Source organism: Haliaeetus albicilla, chromosome 9, assembly GCF_947461875.1.
Source record: "Haliaeetus albicilla chromosome 9, bHalAlb1.1, whole genome shotgun sequence".
Lineage (NCBI taxonomy): Eukaryota > Metazoa > Chordata > Aves > Accipitriformes > Accipitridae > Haliaeetus > Haliaeetus albicilla.
Window position 1 is genome coordinate 25,071,615 of NC_091491.1, and position 22,525 is coordinate 25,094,139.

Here is a 22,525-nt window from a genome sequence, read left to right on the forward strand (position 1 = left end):
CAACTTAGAATATTAACAGCATACACCTTAATAAACAGGCTCAGGAGGAGAAAGGGTGATCCAGCTCTGCCGAGGCGGCAGCTGGATTGCATTTGGCGGGAGGGAGCAGCGCAGCGAGCGCCAGCGAGCTCGGGGCGAGGGACTGAACTTTGCCCCATTTGCTGCGCTCACGTACCGCAGCTTCGGGTGAGGGACTGGAACAAATCGGCCCCAGCACTCACAGGCAACAAGGTATTTGCTTCACTTTTAATGCTTGTAAGTGACACGTCTCCAGCCTCGGATCCAAACCAGCGGAGTAGGTAGCACCAAAAAGAGGATTTTTGTTCTGCCTCTCAGCAAGGCACCTTAGCCCTTTCATTAAACACATCCGTGAAGGAGAAGCAAAGCTGGGCTGCAAATAAACCTCATTTAACAGCTTTCCTGTGCTTCCTACGGTGTCTGTGACCCTACAGCTCTTGACTTGAGGCATTTAAAAATCTCTAACACCACAACAACAAAATATACCTAAAAGTAAATATTTGATTATTTCTAAACCACAAAAAGAAGTTAAAACAGTGACCTAGAAATATTTTTAAATTAACTTAGAATGGCAAGAAATGGGACCACAGCTGAAGTGAAAGAAAAAGGAAAGCTGCGTAGAAAACTGAGTCTCCATTAATTCCCAGCCTTAAATTGCCCCACACAAGTGCAACACTTAAGATTGCCTGGTAGTTCCTCTGAAATGGTTTATCAGACTGGTACAGGCAAGGAAAGTTGGCATGTACCCTCCAGCCGCTCAGGTCACCTACTCACAAGACATGAAATAGCCTTCTGCTGCTTCTCAGAACACTCTGAAATATTTTTCCATCATTTACTTGACCTCATCCTTAAGGACACTTTTAAAAACAACGTTCGATGCCTTCTGACTCACAGCCAGTGGTTTCACTGGCAGCCAAACACGTGCACTCCAAAACACTCTCTACAATCTAAATTGCAAATACAGTACAAGTATATCAAGTTCCCTTTACGGTTTATGGCTTCATATGTGAGGGGAAAAACCACTTGAAAATAAACAGAATCAAAGCTATACCCTACCTTATGGAAAGGGCTTCAGTTATAAAGGGACTGTGAATGTTTTGTCCAAAAAGATAGCCCAACTGTCTATTTGTGCTTCAACAAAGCTAAGCAAACAGCTTTCAGCAGGAAACAGAGCGGATCTTTTACTGGCAGTGTGTAAAAAAAGCTAGTAAAAATTCAAATTAAAAGGAAACACAGAGGGGAGGAAAAAACCCCAAAACCTTTTTATCCCCTGAAGTACAAGATGGAATAAAAAAAATCTTCTGTTTCAGAATGACGGGTTTGGCATCAAAATTCGTAATTACCCTCATATCTTCTCTCTCCCTTTTGCCTTTCTGAAATTCTAAGCTAATTTCAGAGCTCTCTGAACTTTTTCCCCAAGGCAAAGACATGAAGCAAACTTCCATTGGAAAACTACCCTGTCTCTTCTGCGTGGCAAAGCACAGCTGTGGAAGAAAAGGGTGTGCTCTCTTTGAAGTCTCATTATTAGCACTTGTATCTGTTAAATATAGCTCTCCCTCCTGCACGGCTTGAGTGATCGCGCTGTGCATTTCGATACTTCTTGCTTGTCTGTACCAGTTGTCTGGCTGGTGCTCTCTCTTGGGTGCCCCCAAAAGAGGAACCTCCCAGGCTATCTGGTTTCATCATCCCTGAAATGACTGAAGATTTAAATTTAGATGACAGCGGTCATAAAATTAAAGAGTTAGAAGCTCTTTCCCCCTCTCCAAAATGCTACAGTTCCAGGTGGTTTTAGGGAGAGTGACCACGTCTGTCTCAGCTCTGCTGCACTGAGAAGGAGCCGCATGTGTAGTTCAGAAGAGGTATACAGAGCACACTACACAAGCTGTGTAACCATTATGGGCAGAGAAAAAGATCATCTGTTGTTTGCTTTGTAACAAAATATCACTTGACGTTAAAAAGGATCCAATTCTTATTAAATAATGAAAGATGTGCCTTTTAAGAAGATTGCTGTTATTTTTAAATACCAACCAGCAAGTAGAGACAGCAAAACAGATTACAGGGCAATGAAAGCAATCACACATGTGATTCAAAGTTAAAACACAGAGGAAAGGAAGCTGGTATACACACCATATTCCTGGTTACAACTTTTATGATGCAGGCTTGAAAAAAAATCCCACTGCCAGCACTTCTGGACAAGTTTTGGCAGAAACAGTTATGAGGATGAAGAGGGGGAGAAAGCTTGACGACAAGTTGTTTTGTGAACAAGGTGAGGCTTATCGATTTAGGGTTTATGAAGACTTTGAATCACAGCAGCAGCAGAACGTTACGTATTTGGACAGCACCAGCCAGCGCTGTACGGGAACTGAAGTGATAACCAGTGATAATGATTACTCGTATCGTTTGCACTGCAACAGCACACAGGAGCCTCAGTCACAGTTGAAGGCCTCACTTTACTGGCCGCTGAGCAAAGAAAGTAAAATGACAGTCCCTGCCCCAGCAGACCTATGGGGGAAAAAAAAGGAGACAAGTCGATACATCAGAGCACAGGGAAATAACTGCATAGTATTTCTCAACATGTTGTGAGCCACATGTACAACTTACCAAAGGCCACAGCTGGCCTATTTCTCATTAATTAATGAACACACAGCTGCAATTGCGTAACTGTTCAACATCCTTCCTACATGCACATCAGAGAACTTCCATCTGAACAGCGAGACTTCTTATCTTTAACTATGCTTCACAGACTAGTGCAGGACACACAACATTAAAAGAGAGTGCTTGGAGTTGGGCTTGAGTGTTCTTATTCCCCCTCCTCTCTTTAAAGTGACCATCATCTAAAGCTTTAGAAATACATCCTCACTATGATGATGCATCAGATTAGCATTTGGATGGTCAGAAGATGAGCAATGGGTTACAGTGGCATGGCTTCTATTAAGTACTTCATGGCCAGAGGGCTTAGATGATGTGGTTATTGCTTCCAAACTCAGCTCACTGAGTGCACTGCAGAGGTCACCCATCAGGTACCCCTTAAGTGAATTTCTAGGTTTCTCCTTTTTAAGTAAAAATTTCATTAACTAATTTTGGTCTTTGGGACCTGCTCTTTATTTGGCATTTCCTGAAAAGATCCAGAAGGTTTTTCTCTGAAGTTCATTATTTTTCCCCTCCTCTATCTTTCTAGCCCTGAAACATGAGGAAAAATCTTTATTTCTCCTTCTTTGAAAGAATGCCTTGAGTTTTAATCATTTAATCTTTGTCGCAAAAACAATTAAGCACACATCTGTTCCTAACTCTCAAACGAGTAGTAAGATGGTAAAAAGTCCAGTCAAAACACTTGCTTGTAGACCTGAGAAACAAAACCTAGAATCTGCCTTGTGGCACAAAAAAGTGCATCCCCTTCTAGTGCTTAACAGCAAAGTAAATTATTGATCTATTCCCTGCATGTTAAAGTCATATGTTGGGCAAGGTAAACTACCAGTTCATCTGTTGTTGATAATGATAGGCTTACAGAATAAGCCTCAAACATTGTATTTGTTCTACTAGCTAACTGTTACATAGAGTTTAGTGTGACACATTTCCCAAGGAGCAAGAGGTTGTATGTTTCCGCAAGCACAGAGAGAGAAGACAGATACCCTTCCAGGAAACAAACCAAAACAACAACAACAACCCCCTCATCTCACTACATAATTCAGCACAATCACTCGCATTTCTATTAATAACTTGAATTCTTCTTAAAAAAAAGACCAAACACAAAACTCTCCATAGCTGAAAGACAGAAAAATCACTAGAGTAAATAACACTCCTAAGCAGAAATTCAGAGGTGCCCAGTGCCATTTTGGTATCCCTGACCTGGCAGGTATGAGACAGGACCATGTAAGGAGATAGATACCCTTCTGGAGTAGGGGCTGAAAGCTAAACAGGAAGGCCAGGAGCATCTAAAAAATGCACTAGGCTAACCATAAAGGATGAGATTTGGCTGCTTAACATCAAATGGGTTTATACAAAAACAAAACAAAAGAACCTTTGTGCATAAGGCTCACTTCCAGCCATTTGACTTAGAAAGTTTCGTATGATCCTAACACCGGAAAACACAGGAAAAGACCAAGCCCCTTCTGCTTCACACCGTCAGTATAATGCCTCAAGGCACAGTTATCATCCTGCTCCAATGAAATAAGCACTCTGGAAAATGAATGAAAACGTTGCAAAGAGATGATGATCACAGTTTCACGTCTACTTAAAGCCAGTACAAGCCTGTCCTGCTGTTGCCTTAAGTGTTCCCACTTACTTTACATAGCCCCATCACACACAGCAACCCCTCCTTTGCCCAGGCACAAGGGATGCTGTAGCAGCATGATGAATTGGATTCAAATTAAAAATTGACTTCTCCCCTCCCCAAACCAGGTTACTTTTAGCCTGGATTAGGTCCCTGATGTAGCTCCCTGCTCAGCTACAGGAATGCTTGTACTTGGACAAAGGAGGCAGCAGCATGGGAGCAAGAATAAGAATACTTCTTCAAAATGACAGTCCAAAAAGTAGCAGTGAAAGGATGGTGTACAAGCATGCCCAAAGCCTTGCGCAGGTACTCATGTACAAGTGCCATCCATGCTCTGAACTGACAGGGCACCAACTTTCCCCTGTCAAGAGACTGTTCAGAGACAGCTGTAATCACACCAGCTCCAGTAACCCTTTCTTCTTCCTGGGAAAGGGGGGGTCCAAATCAGACAGCATGTTCAGCTCAGCAACCTGATTCAACACAGGAATACAGTGTCATACGCTGTGATCAAAACCGTAAAGGGCTTACCAAGAGGGGGGGAAATCTGGTTTAGTCAAATGGAACTTGAGCTGATGACTGAACCTTGAATAGCCGTTCATACCTGCAGTCCACGTTAAATAAACAAAGTCACTGAACTTACCCTGGTTAAAATTACATGCAGCTATAAAACAAAAAAAACCCAACAAACCCCGATCTGCTATGAAATGTCTCTGAGTCTTCCCCAGAGGTCTACATGAATCTTTCACTTTACACCATCATTTTCTTTTGCCCAGACCAGTCACTATTATGCATGGTATTAGAACACTTGTATTAAAATGCTAACTTTCTTAATTCACACATTTTGTTTCTCTGTGCAAGTTTGTACATAGGCCAGCCTTTAATATCGCAGCATTTTCTTCTTGCTTAATCAAAGCCTTGTGCATGAGGACACTGATGCACAATAACTTGGTATTATTCAGCCAAATCAGAACACTCTACATTCAGCAAACAGAAGTATAAAACAGATTTTACAAATCTATGACATACACGTCAGAAATATTTCACAAGTGATTTTCATTTCAAATCTTTGATTACCCTTTTTCTCTGGAAAACAATGCTCTTGTGTGCTTTCTGCTGTTTAAGCCAGTCTGCCCAACTCTCACTCTAATGCACACACACACACTTCCGCACAAAAGAAAGAACTAGAGAAAATAAGACTTCAATGGCATTCACTATCAGCTTTTAAATACTGATAAAGAACCCTTAGAAAAGAGCATTTCTGAACATACAGCAGCACTACAGCACTCCAAACTCTACTCACTTCCCTCTACTGTGTCTATACCACTGAGGCAACTCCACTCCAATGAAGTCAACGGACGTTTTGTTACCAATTCTTATATGATAAAGTACCTCCAACAGTGTGCAAACACATTAGCAAAGCCATATCTTCCTGCTGCCTTCAGGATAATGGTACAAAGGACTACCCAGCTTAAAAATTGAACTGTGGTACAGAGAAATGAAAACTAAGCCTATTTTTCTACGGCACTGCAACTCAAACTGCAAACAGATCCAAAGGCAGCTGCGGACAGAAGGAAGAAACCCTGGGAAGATGTGTCTCAAACAGAAGGTAAAGCTGCTTCAAATGCCAAATGGCTGGGCTGGATGGCCCTTGGAAAGGAGGTGCCACCACACAGTGTAGGTGAACTGAGCTTGCACTGAACATCTGAAACAATACATTGAAAGTTTTGGTCCAGCTTTTCTTATTTCTGGTTTCCATAACATTGCTAACAATAAACTGCCAGGTGCAACTGAAAACAGTGTGTTGTGTGACCTTCAGTTGCTGAAGCAGAATGAACTTGGGGGAATCCTGTCATTGACAGACAAACACATCCACTAGAAGATGCCAAATACTTGCACTGCCAGAGCTACTTAAGGTCAAGAAAACTACTCATCCATCTGGAGCAGTGGATTTCCATGAGTCTATGGAGAGGAGGAACATAACCTAAACACAGTAAGTCAAGCTCATGCAAAACAAAATTTAAGGTTATTTTTCCAAAGATGTAAGAAACCTGTGTTTGTGTCCTCTTCCATGTTTCTTTGGAAACACCCAAGACACCCCTTTATATTAAAAAATGGGGGGGGGGGGGAAGAACTAAAGTTCCCTCACTTCCTTGCTCAGAAAATACTCATTGTTTGGATAAGCTGCTAAATTAACTTCAGCTGTAGAGAAAATGACTCATTAAACAGAACAATCAAAAATTTCACTGGAGAGAGGGGGAGGAGGTAAGGAGGAACTTAAACCTTCCCCCTCTCCTGCCAAATAAACGGCACAGTAGTTTGAAAAAACAAACTGAATGCAGTAACATTTCTTAATAAATAAGGCTTAAAACAGAAAGCTACAGGAAACTGAGGCAAAGAAAAAAATTGCCAAGCTACAGATGACTATAGTAGCTCTTCGAGCATTTTAATTGTCCAACTGTACTCAAATACATCCAGAAACGTTGCCAGGAGTAGCAGAAAGGCAGAGCTATCTTTAAGAGGTTACTTCCTAATGTAGACCATAATGTTGGAAGTTCAACAAATAGTTAAAAGCGAGTTTTGTTTTTACAGTCACACATCTGCCGGACAACACACATTCAGTTTTGTATCACACCACAGGGGACAACATGCAGAAGATTTTTTAATAAAAGAACAAAAATTTTCTTCCACAGACTCAACTGAGTAGCTATAAGATCAGCAGGAAATGTTTCAGGGAAACTGTGTTTCCTTCTATCCAAGTCAGGTACTTACTGAATCCTTCTATAATCACTAAATTTGAATGAGAACTGGGGGCAGAAAGGTGGGAAAGCTGCCTGTTTCTCATATGACATCTTGAGTAACTATATCAGAAGGTCTGAAAGACAGCTGTCTGCAGCCATTACATGTTTTTTCATTTTCACCTGAAAATGTTTTCCACATACTTATGACCTTATCTAAACTAGAAAGGCTAATTTGTCAGTGTGGATTTTGGTTTTGGTGGTAAAGGTTTGTTTGAGAAGATGACTAACACAGACAGCTAAACTAGTATGAATACTAAAGCAGCAGGTGCAGGTTTGCCAGTAAAAGATGTCTTTTCTCAGATACAGCTCACTATTTTTTACCTGAACCAAAACAAGACACAATGGAGAAGTATTTTTTTCAACAGCATAAATACAACTGTACAGCATTCACACTTAAAAGTAGTACCTCCAGGGCCAGTGAAGAAGCAAACCCATTTCAATAAAACCTCTCTGATTCTAACCCAGCACACCTGTGAAGGCATCTGGGGCTAAGGGACTGGTGGTACAGCTGGTTCTGGCCAACTCGTAGCTAGTCAGGATCATACCTCACTAAAGGCACAATTTCACAGCAACTGTGCAGGCAGGCAATTTCAAACACAGTTTTTGCAGTTGGCAAAAGGAGAACCCAGACCAGAAGCAGCAGTAGTGTAGGCCAAGACAACTGTGGTTTCAAGGAGAGTGTAAGGCACTAATCACATAAGGTGTTCTACTTGAAGTTTAAAAAACGGAAGTCCAGATTGGGGGGAAAAGGAAGTTTAAATGCTGCCTGAAAGAATACTGCAGATGAGGTTTCACAGGTGGTTTTAACCAAACTAGAAGCTGCTGCCTAGAGATATGGTCCAGCATTCCTCCTAAATATATTTCCAAGTGCTCCCCTGCACCATCACCTGTGAGCAACCACAGGTGATGTCAAAACCAACTCTCCAGAGTAATACATGGTCAAGGAGACAGCAACAACAGGGTGGCCTTCAATTACTTTAAGCTGATGGCAAAGCTGTCCCTGCATTCTGCTTGTAAAGTGGAACAATTACCTATACTTATCACAGCTCTTTCTGGCCTTAAATGTCATACATACCTGCATGAACCGAGCCTAGAGACTCAGAACAGAGAAAGTTGCAACAGTGGTAGAAGTTGCAAGTATGATTATAGGATATGCAGATAAAGCCAGAGACATGAAAACAGATTCCAGATAGTGATTTGTATAACTCTTGACGTCACAAAAACAAAAGCCTTCAAAAAATTACAGTGATGTTCTTATTGAAGCTACTATAAGAGCATATCAGTTAAAAACAAAAACAGGTTGCAAAGCTCTAGAAACAATAGGAGTCCTATAACACAAAGGCTATCATTAAGTGTTCTGTAGTCCTGTTTATTCTAAGCATATAGCAGTCCTGCTAAGAGTCTTTTGCTTTTACCTGTTCCTTCAACCTAAATGCAAATGCTGAAATGTGACCCAAATCCATAAAGCTCAATTAACATCACAGGAGTTATTTGATAAAGGAATAAAAGCTGATGAGCTACTCTAACAAACATAAAAGTAAACAAGCTTGAATCAAGACAGATCAAACGTCTCACCAATCTTCAGGAGAAGAATTTTTGGAAAAGATTAAATACCCAAGGTGGGAGATAAATTAGACGTTGAATTACAGATCATTTTGTAGCACTTTAGAACTAACTCATTACTATAGCTAATTAAAATTAATGGGGACTTGCTATTAATTCAAACAGAACAGTGTAGTAACAGCTTACAGAATAAGAAAGAAAAAAAAAGTTAAAGGGACACATTCTAAAATGAGGCATGTTGCCCTAGTCCTGTCGACTTCAAGCAGGTACAGCAATTTACATCAATTGAAGATTCCTCCCTTTCCCCGCCAAGATGAGAAATACTTCATAGCACACTCATGCAGAAGGATCATCATTCAAACCTTCCTCCAAAATACATTTACACAAATGTTACCATCATCTTATACAATTTTTTTCCTCTAACAATTCTTGGCACATCAATGCTTTCCACTACTGCAATCCCACAGTGTTATCAGGTAAGTAACTTCATTCATACCTATGTTTAAAATTGTATAACAGCCTATCAAGCTAAGAGATTATGAATCATTCAAGCCATTAAAGCCCAATTACATCAACTGAAACTGAGCTTCCCAGCATTATTCCAATTTCTCCTTCTGCTCACTCAACCCCTGTACCCCTTCCTACACAACTCTGCCTTCTCTAACCTTGTGAAACTTCTCCTACAGAAGACCCACTAACTGGCCAGCCAATTTACACAGCCTGCCTGTCACTCTTATCCTTCAATACATTTAACCACCATTTCTCTGTAATTGTGGTTTTGTCCTCTCCTCTCACCCTCCCAACCTCCTACCATTTCATGTATCGTCTGCTCCTCCTCCTCTGGACCAGACGAGGTCCCGTAACCAGGTCTTTTCTGTGCCTACACTTTATTTCTGCATGGTCATATCAGTTCAAATATATTTAATTATCATGTATATCCTGACACTTGGCTTCACAGTGGATTAATTCAAATTAAAGGGATTAAAATAATCAAATTTAGATTAGCAAATGAGGAAACATCTTTTTACATTCTTAACGGTCATTCTCAAAGAGTGATAACTACTAAATCATGCTGATCTGCAGTATAACCTTTTAATTTAGCATTTGGTATAGTCCCTAATTAGACAATACCATTAGTGTATATTTATGCAGATTCTTGACATAAAATTTATGACCAGTACAGGTCACTATTTACAAGCTGGTTAAATTTTATATTTTTGACTTTTCAAGCTGTGTTTGAATGAAAATCAGGATGCAACTGTAAAATAGTATGGTCTGTATTTAGTTATCAGCTAACTAAAAACTAACAAAATATCCTGAACACATAAGGAAGTTGCTTAACAAAATAAACCTTGCATTTAAAGACAACTCCTTTCTTTTTTAAAGCCTCCTCTTTATTTAGTAGGTGAAATTGAGTGGGCTTGGCTACTACAGACTTCAAAATTTCAGATTTAGTAGAGTTCATGGGGATTTTTTTAACTAAAAAAATCTTTAGAAAGGAAATCCGTCTTCCTATTTTTTCAGTTTCAGTTGATCTCACTCAACTGTGAATAAACTACTCATGTAATTAGGCGAGTCATATACTAAAATGAAAACAGATTTCTCTGGATATCTACTGAAGCAGCTGTTGTTCTCAAAAATGAGTTTTTAGCACTTCAAACCCTGATTCTGGATACTTCACCAATCATGCTCACCAGAGGAATGGTTTTATTTGCTCTAAACACTTGATAGTTACGTTGATTGAAAGGTCTGTCTTAATTTAGGTAATATTAGTATATTACAGCATACTTAGTCCTGAATACAGGTTTATCTTTGGGAAAGCATTACAAAAATTACTTCAACCTGAACCACCCCACTTTCTCAACCTCAGTTTGCCTTCTCCAGGGAAGTGCTACCACCACCTCAGGGTCAAAACAGAATTTAAAAGAAATGTAAATATTTGCTCTCTTCCTAGGACAGCACTACATTGAGAGGAGGGGAAAAGAGGGGATGTGCATATGGGGAATTGCATCAGTGTAATTAGAGTTTTATCAAGCTGGTAAATGTCTGTGGAGGCAATTCCATCACTCTAAAGGGTATTCCTAATCAGAAATATGCACCCCATTTTCCAGAGCCTTCCTACTGAAGAAACATCTCACCACCGCCGCCCAATTAGATCAAATTGTGTGGCTCGCTGTTTTTGTTTTGTGCATGATAATACAAAGACTCTCCAAGTTCCTGCTCAACAAAGGCTTGTGTGAAACAGGCTTTGAAGACACAATAACATTCCTCTTGCGAGTTTCAAGCCCGGAGGCTAAAAGCACCAAGTAACTATTCATTCTTCCATCTTGAGACACATTCCTAACCTAGTTCAAAGGCCTGAAAAAACATGCCCTAGCTACATGCCTGCACACCTTCAGAAGGGCTTTTCCCTTGTATCAGAGCTTGCTAGGGAAAGTTTCATACAGAAAAGAATTAAATGTATTTGAGAGTTTTGTTTCATTTTTAAGAACCCTTAAATTGTTTGAAGTATTCAAGACTGTCTTGTTTATAAGTTGATCAGCTATGTTAATTCATTCACTTTATTCAAAGAATAATTCAAAGAATAAAGTTTCACTATTTACATGTTTAAACTACAATGTTCATACACAGTGCACTGATGCTAGCAGATACCAGTTCTTTAACTTCTGCTCCCAAGAAGCAGCCATGGGAAGAAGGAGTGCACACAGCAGTTATAAAAGGAAGACGGATAATTTGGAGCTGTTTGGTTTTCATCACTGCTCTTCTATTTAGTTTCATCTGCCTCTGTTTTTATCTCAAACTGGTAAGATAGATGTAAATCACACATGGCTATCCACCCATATAAAGATATCCAAGGAATTCAAGAACATTGTGCATCATGTTCACCAGATGATGACAGAGTCAACAAAATAACAGATTATTGCCAAAATACTGACACTAGAACAAATATTAACTTTCAATGAGAAAAATATTTACAGTTTTCAACCTACAGCTTCCTAAATAAACTAAATTCCTCTTAATAAATTTTATTTTACCATTTCTCAGAAATCTGAATGCCATTATATGCAAAATGAGGACATATAGACAGTTACTAAATAATACATCAGCCTAACTATAGTTGCCATTTACTTGTATGGAACCAGCACAGAAAAACAGTGGGAGCATGCAGATGAGAGTAAAGGCAGCTGAGGTGAGAGCACCCTTTTCAGTAAAGCAAGCTGCTTAAATCTGCCCAAACATCTTGCAGGACCACACCCTAGATGGGCCAGCCAGCCTGCTTTTTGAGATTCCTGAACGACATACAGTAGATAGCAAGTTTCCTTTGTTTGTAATGGTTTTCAGTACACCTAAGCTTTAGAAATGCTACGGTTTCCTCACCTGTATTTCATTTTATGTATGTGATCAAGCAATTAACTATTTAGTACTTGTGCACTTCCCTTTGTTTTTCAAAGGACAATGAATATTTATTATTCTGCAGTTTAGTTGCCACTAGTTTAAAAATAAATAATTAAAAAATCAACTGTGTTCTGCAGTACAGAAAATAAAAGGGGACCAAGTACTAAAAATATCATAACAGAGCAAAGCATGAAGGGATGGTATATTGTGTCTGTGCTTTGCAAGCAAAGAAGTCAAAAAGAGAGATAGGGCAAATGTAGCAGGTTAGAGACTTTTTTTCACTTTTAACAAAGCAGTTCTTACCTGTCCAACATATATTTTTGTCCTCCTAAGGATTTCAATTAGTTGCTTTCATTTTCACCAGATGAAAATGGTTAAGTTTGAATTTACCATCACCGCAAAAAGGTGAATATTGCTCATTTTTCCCTTCATGCAGCCATTGTACAGATCTTCATTCCCACCAAAACAAGCATTACCTTACTGACATCTACGAGTCATTTCAAATCCTCTGGGCAAGGCAAGCTGTCCTGCCTCTTTCAAGGACTGTGCAGCTGGGCTACCTGCTGTTGGTCACTTCCATGACATACAACTGTACTATGAAAGGAAAATCCTCATGGATATATTCCAAAGTAGAAAAAAAAGTAAAGAGAACGTTGTCTTAGCCTCAACTCACTAAACAACTTGTCAGTTTATTTCCTCATTATTTGATAACACTCTGCTCCATAAATGCTACATTTTGCTATTTTGAAGTAACAAGTAATTCAGTATCTGTGTTCAGAAATTACGGGAGAGGAATCGGTAATTATGACAGCACTTTTCTGAGGAAATGAAAATTAATCCCACCTTTCAGAGACGATTCAGCCAACTTCACCATTTACCTACAGTGCCCGCAAGAGTCAGAATTGGAACAGCCATCATTACAGCAGAAGTGCCCGAACCATTTCTCTGGGTATCACCATAAGAAAACAAGTACCATGATAAAGCACACAGTACCACCCCAGGGAAGGAAGCAGACTTTATCAGCCGTTACTTCCCACTCCCCACCCCCCTCTTTTCTAATAGCAGTACGAAGGCTCTTGCATATCACATGCATCACTGCTGACACTGACTCCCAAACACCTTGTTGATCACTTGCATAGGAATCATCAAACTAAACTGGGAAGTTACTGGAAGACCATAGTCTCCTTGCTCTAGTAATTTTCAAGGTATTTTAGCAAAGTGACTAAACGTTACTTACGCTTGGGCAGCAGCACCCCCCTGGTGTGCAGCACATACAGAGGGCTTCCGAGTCCAACTCTGTCTCTGAAGCTGAGGTCTCCCCTATCTTTTTCCCTGTTCTCTAGGGGTTAAAATTTCCTTTTCTAACACAGCAATCTTCTCTCCAAAATGAAGGCCAGCTATGCTGAAGATGAGTTACCATCCAGTGTTTTAATCTAAAAGATTTCCTCACTGATACACATCAGCTGTTGCTCTAGATGTCTTTTTGCATCTCTCATACACAGCACAGGGCACAGGAAGCTCGAGACAGAACTGAAGCAAGCAAGTCACAGCTTCAGCCACGGTGTTTCAATCTCCCCACCTCCCTTCCACTCCTCTGCTGTTACTTACAAACTGATAAACAGTGAGACCCCAGCTGAAATATGCTGTAAGGGGAGCAACGAACTCAATCTTCTCTCTCCCATCTACACTTCCAGAGGTTCTTTGACTCTCTTGACCAAGACACATGTCTTCTCCACAACTCCAGGCACAGCATTTAAACATGGATGTTACTAGTGACATCCAGACATCCAGTATCTTGCAAGGAGAATGAAGGGGGGCTTGGGGTTGAGGTTGGGGTTTGGGTTTTTTTGAAGTCTACAGCTCGGTGAAGTAAGGGCAGAAGGAACCCATACAATCACTGGTTTCGTGTCCTCCACGCCACATGTTTGAGCTTTTTACTCCTTCACGTAACTGTGCCATTGAAGGAAAGCTCCCGTGCACAGACGAGTTGTGTATTTTACTGACTGGCAAAGCCAGCTTATGGAGTTCCTGCCCTATAGTTATGTCTTAACAAATATTTGTGCACCACACTGAAAGCCAGACTGCTGCAGCTGGGCAAGAACCAAGGCTGATAGATATTCACATTTTTTCTGTTCACATAGATTCTGTATTTCAAAGAAAGCCTGCCCAATGCTTAGGTGCCCTAGTGGGTTACAAATACCCAACCTACACAGACTGGGAGGCCGGGGGGGGAGGAAACACAGTCAATTAAAGCTGTGGATGTTCCCAGACTACTACCTTCCTGCATTTTATAACATGTATCATCAGACAGTTCAAATGTACATTTCAACAGCTCTACTAGCTGTAAAGTGTACAACGTAATTCCATTCTTCCTGAAGTGTATCTTATTTGAAAATTTAACAGGTCATTTCTTCGACATCTCCAGCTTCCAAAAAAATGGAATTTTACAACAGTTGAAAAAATGTACACAGGCAAATCTTCTGTGATACGCCACGGGAATGGTACGTTTCACCTTACAGCTCAGGTGGCTGACACCAGATCTTCTAACTAGACTCCCAAATTATTACAAGCAGTTGAACACACACAAACTTTCAGTGTCTCACCTACCTGATCAAAAACTACTCTGAAGAAAATACACTTTACAATTACCCAAGGTTAAATCTCTAATAATAGTCTTCAGAGAACATGACCTAGATATGTCAAACATGATCAGAGAGATATATATCAAGACATCTTTTAGTTAGTTAAGAGTGCCAGGCTTATTTAAATCTCCTTTATCTGTTCACACCTTGGCTTTTGTTATATTTCCCATCATTTCTGTAAGCGGAGAGTAAAGCTGTTAAACTTGAGCATCTTTTTTTTTTTTTAAGTTACCGACATCTCTCCTTTACTACCTTTATCTCACGTATTCAAAATAATAATCATCATGATCATCACTTATCAAAAACCCAGAATGATGTAAAAATACATAACGCTATCCACTTTTATGAAGAGGTACTCTAACATATCAGACTATGTGCAGATGACCAAAAGCCAAGTTTTAGCAGTCTGACAAATTGGGAATTCAGACGTATTTGTTAATATTAATATATTTGTGTTGCAGCTCTTACCACAAAATGAAAAACACAAGATCTGCTGTAACAAGCCACAATAATTTTGCCATTTGAAATTTTCTTTTACAAGATATTCTTTAAATTAAACAATTTTAAGGGAATCTATACTTACTAAACCATAAGACAAATTATGAAACTAATGGACCTCATTTTTAATCAAATTTATAATTGTCCAAGTAGTAGAGTGTAAAACCCAAAATACTGCTGTTAAAAAAACCTTTGTGAATATAGTTCTCCTTTCTTTATATGTATTTTATAAAACAAGGGGTTTTAATGTTAAAATTCACTCATTCTTATTTATCTTCTACTTAATTCACATTCCTACCTGTGGTTTACTGCTGTGGTCATGACAGAGACACTACAAGACAAAGAATTCAGGAAAAAAGAGCCGGAGGCAAATTCTGCTTACCTTACTATGGACATCAACCTGCTAAGGTCAGCAGAACATCCAAATAACATTAAAATAATAAATCTAATCGCAAGTAAGGAACACATGTGCTTTCTAAACAGAGTGTCTATCCCAGTAATAAAGATCAAAATAAAAATATAGAAGTAAAAACTCCTTCAGAAAACTGCAGTGCCATGCAAAATGAGCACCTCTGGAATAAACTCTGCATATATCCAGGCTCTCCACATTTCTCTATACTTTTCCTCAAACTTTCACATACCACCATCCCAATGCAATTCTCTCCACCCATGTCATCACACCAAGTTTCTCTGTGTCCCCCAAGTAATCTCTCATTTCCATCTTCCTCCCATACCAGTTTCTACAGCTATTCCCCAGCCTGTACCTCTAATTCCCCATTGTCTTACGTCAGCATCCCATAGTCTCTCTTCTAGCCACAGCACAGGTCCCATGAACAGCATTCCACCCCTTTTTCTTCCTATCTCTTAAGAGTACTTACTGTGTTTCATAACTCTGTCAATCAAATGCAATAATTAGTTTTCAATGAAACTTCGCACAGAGGTTAAATCTAGTATCAAATTAGTTTTGGAAAAGAATATCTATTTCTATTCCGTATCACTGGACACCAAATTTTTTTTTTTTTAAAGCTTATGTTCACTAGTGACTTTATTTTCACAATAATCAGAACTGAACAGATCCACTTTCAGAGCTTCAATAAACTGAAAAATAACACCCACTTTCTTCGCAAACAAGCTATTATACAGTTACTGCAACTTGTTCAAAAGAATATTCAAGTACATTTTACTCTCAATACTTGCACTCGTGCTTATTAAGTCATGAAAACTGTATAGTCCTAATGAATATCAAAATTTCAGCTACTATAAAGCATTTCTGAAACAACACAACATACTGAAGATATTGGTCAAATAACATTCCCACTCTACGGCTGCTTGCTGCATTTTATTTGAGAGTTGTAATTCTCTATTTACAAGTATTATCTAAGGACACATATGATCTCTCCACAGTTGCTAGTTAAAAATGAGCGTCACCCTTGCCCTGCAATGTCCTCTTTCATTTTCAAATGTAAATGACATTCAGAAACCAGTTTAAACATTGACTAAATATGAAACCTATGCGCTAAAGTCCAGATAGTACTTCATAATCTACTGAATTGGTTTATAAATCATACAGTTCCAATTTTTAAGCCAGGAGAACAAAAGAGAAAAGTCCCAAGAAACTTGTCATTAAAATCAAGGTGGGGGTGGGGAAATAATTGATACTACAATTTAATGCAGCTAGATTAAAGGAACTGGTCTACTGTCTAAATGACCAAAAAATCCTACAAACCCTCAAAAAACCTAAAAACATCAATTATAAGCTTGTGGTCTTGTTAAACAGGAGAACTGCAAATACACAAGTATGTGGAGACACAGGCTCAATTTTGGCAAATAATTAGGTATGGGGACTGTGTGCATACAGTAAGAAATGCACTGTTTTGTCTACAGTAATACCCATAAAGCATGGAAAACTTTCATAACTTAACTGGTATTTACCTTGGTGCTGACCCAAAACTACGGAAACTCCTGTTCTTTCAGTTTTGGAAACAACCTCCCCCCAAAAAACTTCATTTAAATGTACACGTCTTATTTTGGCACTTGCTGTGTTTCTGTTGTTCCACCTTAAGTTTTTAACTTAAGGAAACAAAACCAACTATTCAAAACTATTAAAGAAATAAAATAAAAAAGCAAGCAATGTCCCAACAAAAAAAAATCCAGGTATACAATACAAGAATTATGGGTGTAATTTTCTGTTTACCATCATGTGTATTTTCCTGAGACCCAAACAAGTGTTTAGCTCTTCTCCTTAGTAGTGCTTTGCTTTAACTGGAACCAGACAAAAGGCATAACAACCATATAGATGCAATTGTACTGTGTTGCCATTGTACTGTATTCCGTTTTCTTACATCACCAAAAAACCCCAAACCACCCATGCACTGGGTAAAATAGGCATCATTAAAGCTGCAAGTGAGCCAAGTTACCACTTGCTCAGACTACACATATTCTATTCGGTGTTATTAGCACTCACTTTCACAAGTTCTCAGACTTGTCAACAAAATGTAAATGAGGCAGAGGAATAATGGCTTTGCTTTGAAGCTTTGGAGATCAAAGCCACATACCTGGATTCATGCTACCATCCCACTACAGCCTTTCCTGTTCCTCTGGAGCCAACGTCTAATGGTTTCCTTTTCAGAATATTTTTGACTATATACTCAGAACACAAGCTGTCAGCGGTTCATCTTCAAAATCCCTGCTCATTTAGGAGCTTTCTCTTCTCAAAGCAATCCCAAAAGCAGGATCCACAGCATATCCACAACATCTGCTCATCTGTTCTACTGGGTTTGTGTGGCAAGGTTTTGGTAGCGGGGGGAGTGGGGGGGGGTGGGGGGTGCTACAGGGGTGGCTTCTGTGAGAAGCTGCTGGAAGCTTCCCCTGTGTCCCATGGAGTGAATGCCAGCCGGCTCCAAGATGGACCCACTGCTGGCCAAGGCTGAGCCCATCAGCGATGGTGGCAGCGCCTCTGGGATAACAGATTTAAGAAGGAAAAAAAAGTTGCTGCGGCACAGAAATGGCAGCTGGAGAGAAGAGTGAGAACATGGGAGAGAAACAGCCCTGCAGACCCCCAGGTCAGTGCAGAAGGAGGGGGAGGAGATGCTCCAGGTGCCGGAGCAGAGATTCCCCTGCAGCCCGTGGGGAAGACCATGGTGAGGCAGGCTGTCCCCCTGCAGCCCACGGAGGTCCACGGTGGAGCAGATATCCACCTGCAGCCCATGGAGGTCCACAGTGGAGCAGATATCCACCTGCAGCCTGGGGAGGACCTGACACCAGAGCAGGGGGATGTCCGAAGGAGGCTGTGACCCCACAGGAAGCCCGTGCTGGAGCAGGGTCCTGGCGGGACCTGCAGCCCTGTGGAGAGAGGAGCCCACGTTGGAGCAGGTTTTCTGGCAGGACTTGTGACCCCGCAGGGGACCCACGCTGGAGAAGTTCGTGAAGGACTGCAGCCCGTGGGAAGAACCCACTTTGGAGAAGTTCGTGAAGGACTGTCTCCCATGGAGGGACCCCATGCTGGAGCAGGGGAAGAGTGTGAGGAGTCCTGCCCCTGAGGAGGAAGGAGCAGCAGAGACAACGTGTGATGAACTGACCCCATCCCCCTGTGCCACTGGGGGCGAGGAGGTAGAGAACTCGGGAATAAAGTTAAGCCCAGGAAGCAGGGAGAGGTGGGGGAAGGTGTTTTATGGTGGTTTTTTTATTTCTCATTATCCTACTCTGATTTGATCCCCCAAGTTGAGACTGTTTTGCCCATGAGGTGAGTGATCTCTCCCTGTTCTTATCTCAGCCCATGAGCCTTTTGTTACATTTTCTGTCCCCTGCCCAGCTGAGGAAGAGGAGTGATAGAAGGTTTTGGTGGGCAACTGGTGTCCAGCCAGGGTCAACCCACCACATCTGTGCATGCAAAACTCTAAACAGGAGGAAATCGCCTTACAGCAACACTGCTCTCCCCCCTCCCTAGCTCTTGCCTCACTTTCTCCATGTCACAGGCTGCTGTTTCCCAGCATGATTTGGCCACTGCAGCAATGTGGCCTTCCAGCTAGAGCATAAAAGTCCACTCATCAGAGGATCCAAGCACCAAAGAGTCACCAGCTAGGCTAGGCACACACAATAGTAACCAATCCTCTGAAGTAGAGGTAAGCGTTTGGGCAGGAGAGCACGTAGGACTGCACTGAAACTGCTACGCTTTTAACAGGATGAGAGAAGACAACTAGAAAGGCTAGGGCAGGGCCAGCTGTTAGGAAACAGCCAAGAATATATGACAGGGAAGGCAATGGGATTGGAGAGTGCAGAGGAATGTTGTGGGTGCAAGAGAAATGTTTTTTAATTAACTTTGGAAAACAACGTGATTATTTCAGCCAGGATCATTAATGTTAGGAGAAATAAGTACACCTGAAAGGTTAAAAATACTTCAGAATGTAATGCCTGAGCAACTTGGAGGTGGCTGGGAGGGAGGACATGGGAGCACAGAAGAGGAGAGGAGTTAGCTAGCTTGCAGCAAGGCAGCAACAATCATTTTACCCCTTAGGAGATGAATGGCCAACATTTGGAGTCCTTGTCTTGTAGTCTGGAACAACCAAAAATTCCAGAATGGATAAAACGAGAGTTATCCAGATAGTTTTGGCCTTTGGGGTGGGGTGGAAGGCTGCTCTGTGGAGAGGAGGAGGGAATAAAAAAAGAGCACGTGCAGTCCCTTTACCATTTCTGAGATTCAAAGTGTAAATAATAACCCACTAAAGAGATGGAGAGCAAAGAAAGGGTACTTAATGCAGCCTTCCCCATCCCTTGTTCTGATACCTGCAGCTTTACCTCTCCCTTCCCAGGTCTGGATGTTCTCTCCTCTCTGCCATACCTGCAAACATTCTAAGTAGCTTTTCCTTCCTCTTTCGCATTGCTCAGACACCAACGGGGGAAACATCAGCCGCAGTCTCCTCACTCTCAGCCAGAGCCTGAACAGCCTTACCTGCCAGTAAGAGCACAGGGGAAAGCTGGCCAAGGTGGAGGCAGCACAGCCTGCTTGACTGCTCGTTGGAAAGGGCATGCAAAGCTTCGGGGAACTGGAGCACCCTCATTGCACATCGAGTTTTCAGGAGAACGGTTTAGCTGAAGGTGCTCAACAGCTTTTTCAGGCATGTGCAAACAGATTGTTTGCAGGCCTGTAAATCACTCACCTCTGGGCAGACTTTCTCAAGAATGGCACAAGGTATAACCTACATGGGCTGATTCCCCTGCCAAACCTAAGTTCCACCTCCAAAGCACAAAAGGTACGTGGATATGTCAAAAAACAGCTGTAAAATGTTGCTGGGTTTGGTTTTTTTTTTCCTTAACACACTCAACAACAGATGAGCTTGTCAGGCTGAATTTTGCAAGGAACGTTTCAACTGATGGCAAGAAATCTAGCCTGGGAAGTAAGAGTCCAAAGGGTTAATGTCTGAGAAAGCTACAAGCAACTAACACAGCTTTACAGGGGAAGGGAAAGAGAACAGCCATGGCTACAAACTCCCCATATAATTATAGCCTGACTCTTCCCCCACCTCCCAGAAGAAGCTGTGCTTGCTCAGTCCAATCCTAATTTGGGGAAATAACAACCGACTTCAAACAGCAATTACTCTGTTAGACACTACCTTTCACAACACTGCTCTGAAAAACATCTATGTAATATTTTTCAGCACGTTCTTATATCAAGTCTTCCACATCCTGATCCTCCACTGAATAGCATAATCACAGCAGGTATCTACCTAACACCATGATGGAGAGAACATTGCCACAGCTTTTATGTTGAAGATGACACACAGGATCAATTAAATAAGTTGTCTACAGCAAAAGTAAACGATGCATTTGGAAAAAAACTGTGTAAGTAAACAGTTATGACACCACTCCCCCTCCAGACCTGCATTCTCGCACTCGTGCAAACATTTATTATTTATCCACATGAGGACAGAGGATTTTCTCTCAAGCTTGCTCCCCCAACCTTAGCACACGATAGGGGGGAAAAGAAGTGATGCTCCTAGCAATGTGACTTACAGCACAACATGCTGCATCCTCTGACAAAAACCCCCTCCTGGAGAGTTCATAACACCAACACTGCCCTAGACAGATATGGATTCCCAGGGAAACGAGAGGCATCTCAAAGACAGTCTAGACAGGCTCTTGCAAGCACAACCCAGAACAGATAAAGGGTGTGGCAGTGTAAGTCTCATCACAGGCAATGTATTGTGACAGCCAGCACCCTTCTGTCAGATATCTACAAAAATAATCATTTCCTATCAGTTACCATTTGAACCAGACCAGCAATATCTGCACTGATTTTAAACCTCACCTCAAACTTTGAAATTAACCTGGTATTCACAGGTCACATAAGACTAACACCTAATATTGTATTGCTCTAACGGGTAACGGCAGCAAGTGCTAAGTAGCAAATGCAAAGAGATTGTTTTGCTTTTGTTCAGGTTATAAGGATGGAAAACATATAAAACGGTGAACACAGGATCCCAGGCACTGTATCAAGACCAACCCTCAGCATTCCCTTGAGCTGAACAAACAAGCAATACAAATAGTAGGTTTGTTACACTTATGATCTAAAGAGTGGTATGAGATTCATCCCCTGATGTCATTGCACGTATTCATAATAACAACTTAAACTACTATGATTGCTGCTGCTCGAGTATGTAGAAAAATGCAAAAATAAAGTGTCACAACAAGGTTAACTAGGTAACTATCTGCTAGTGTTTGTCTGCACCAAAACGGCCTTCACCTTTCCTGTAAGGACTCACATGGGTGCACTGCACTTCGTGAGCTCTAAACAAGATGTATTTGTTATGTGCTACATGAAGTTCCCACAAAGCAGAAACATCACATTGCTTGCAACAATGCTCCTATTCATCTTACACACCTGTAATCAACATGCAACAGCCTGGCAGAAGTTTCTCCCAAATTAAAAATGAAAAGCTTCAAGGAAAAATAAAGCACATCAGTCAATGCCAAAGAAACAGTTCATACGACCAGTTTCTTACGCAGTTTGTAACACTGTTGCGAGCATGGGACAGGCACTTGGTATCAGCTGAAACACAAGTGAGATATAATGCTCTGAAGGCTGTGAAGCCTGTTTTCAAATTCAAAGTACCTTCCAAACAAAACTGTAACACTCATCACAGCCCTGCGAGGTAGATGCCGTTAGCCGCGTTCTGCACATGGGAAAGCAAGAGCTAGTGATTGACTGCTTTACCCCGGCCACAAGAGCGATTCCTGACCAAACTAGGATTACAACGGGAGTTTCCCCATTTCCAGCCCTACGCTATAGCTCGCTCCCTCCCTCCCTCCCCCCCCCCGCACGCTTTTGAAGCACACCCGATTCT

At 41.1% G+C, this 22,525-nt stretch overlaps 1 protein-coding gene across 2 annotated transcripts in view; it reads right to left on the reverse strand.

The window, feature by feature from the left end:
• The window catches only part of IRS1 (insulin receptor substrate 1), a 56,466-nt gene that overhangs the window by 29,230 nt on the left and 4,711 nt on the right, over positions 1–22,525 (reverse strand). The gene's annotated exons all lie outside the window — the stretch shown is intronic.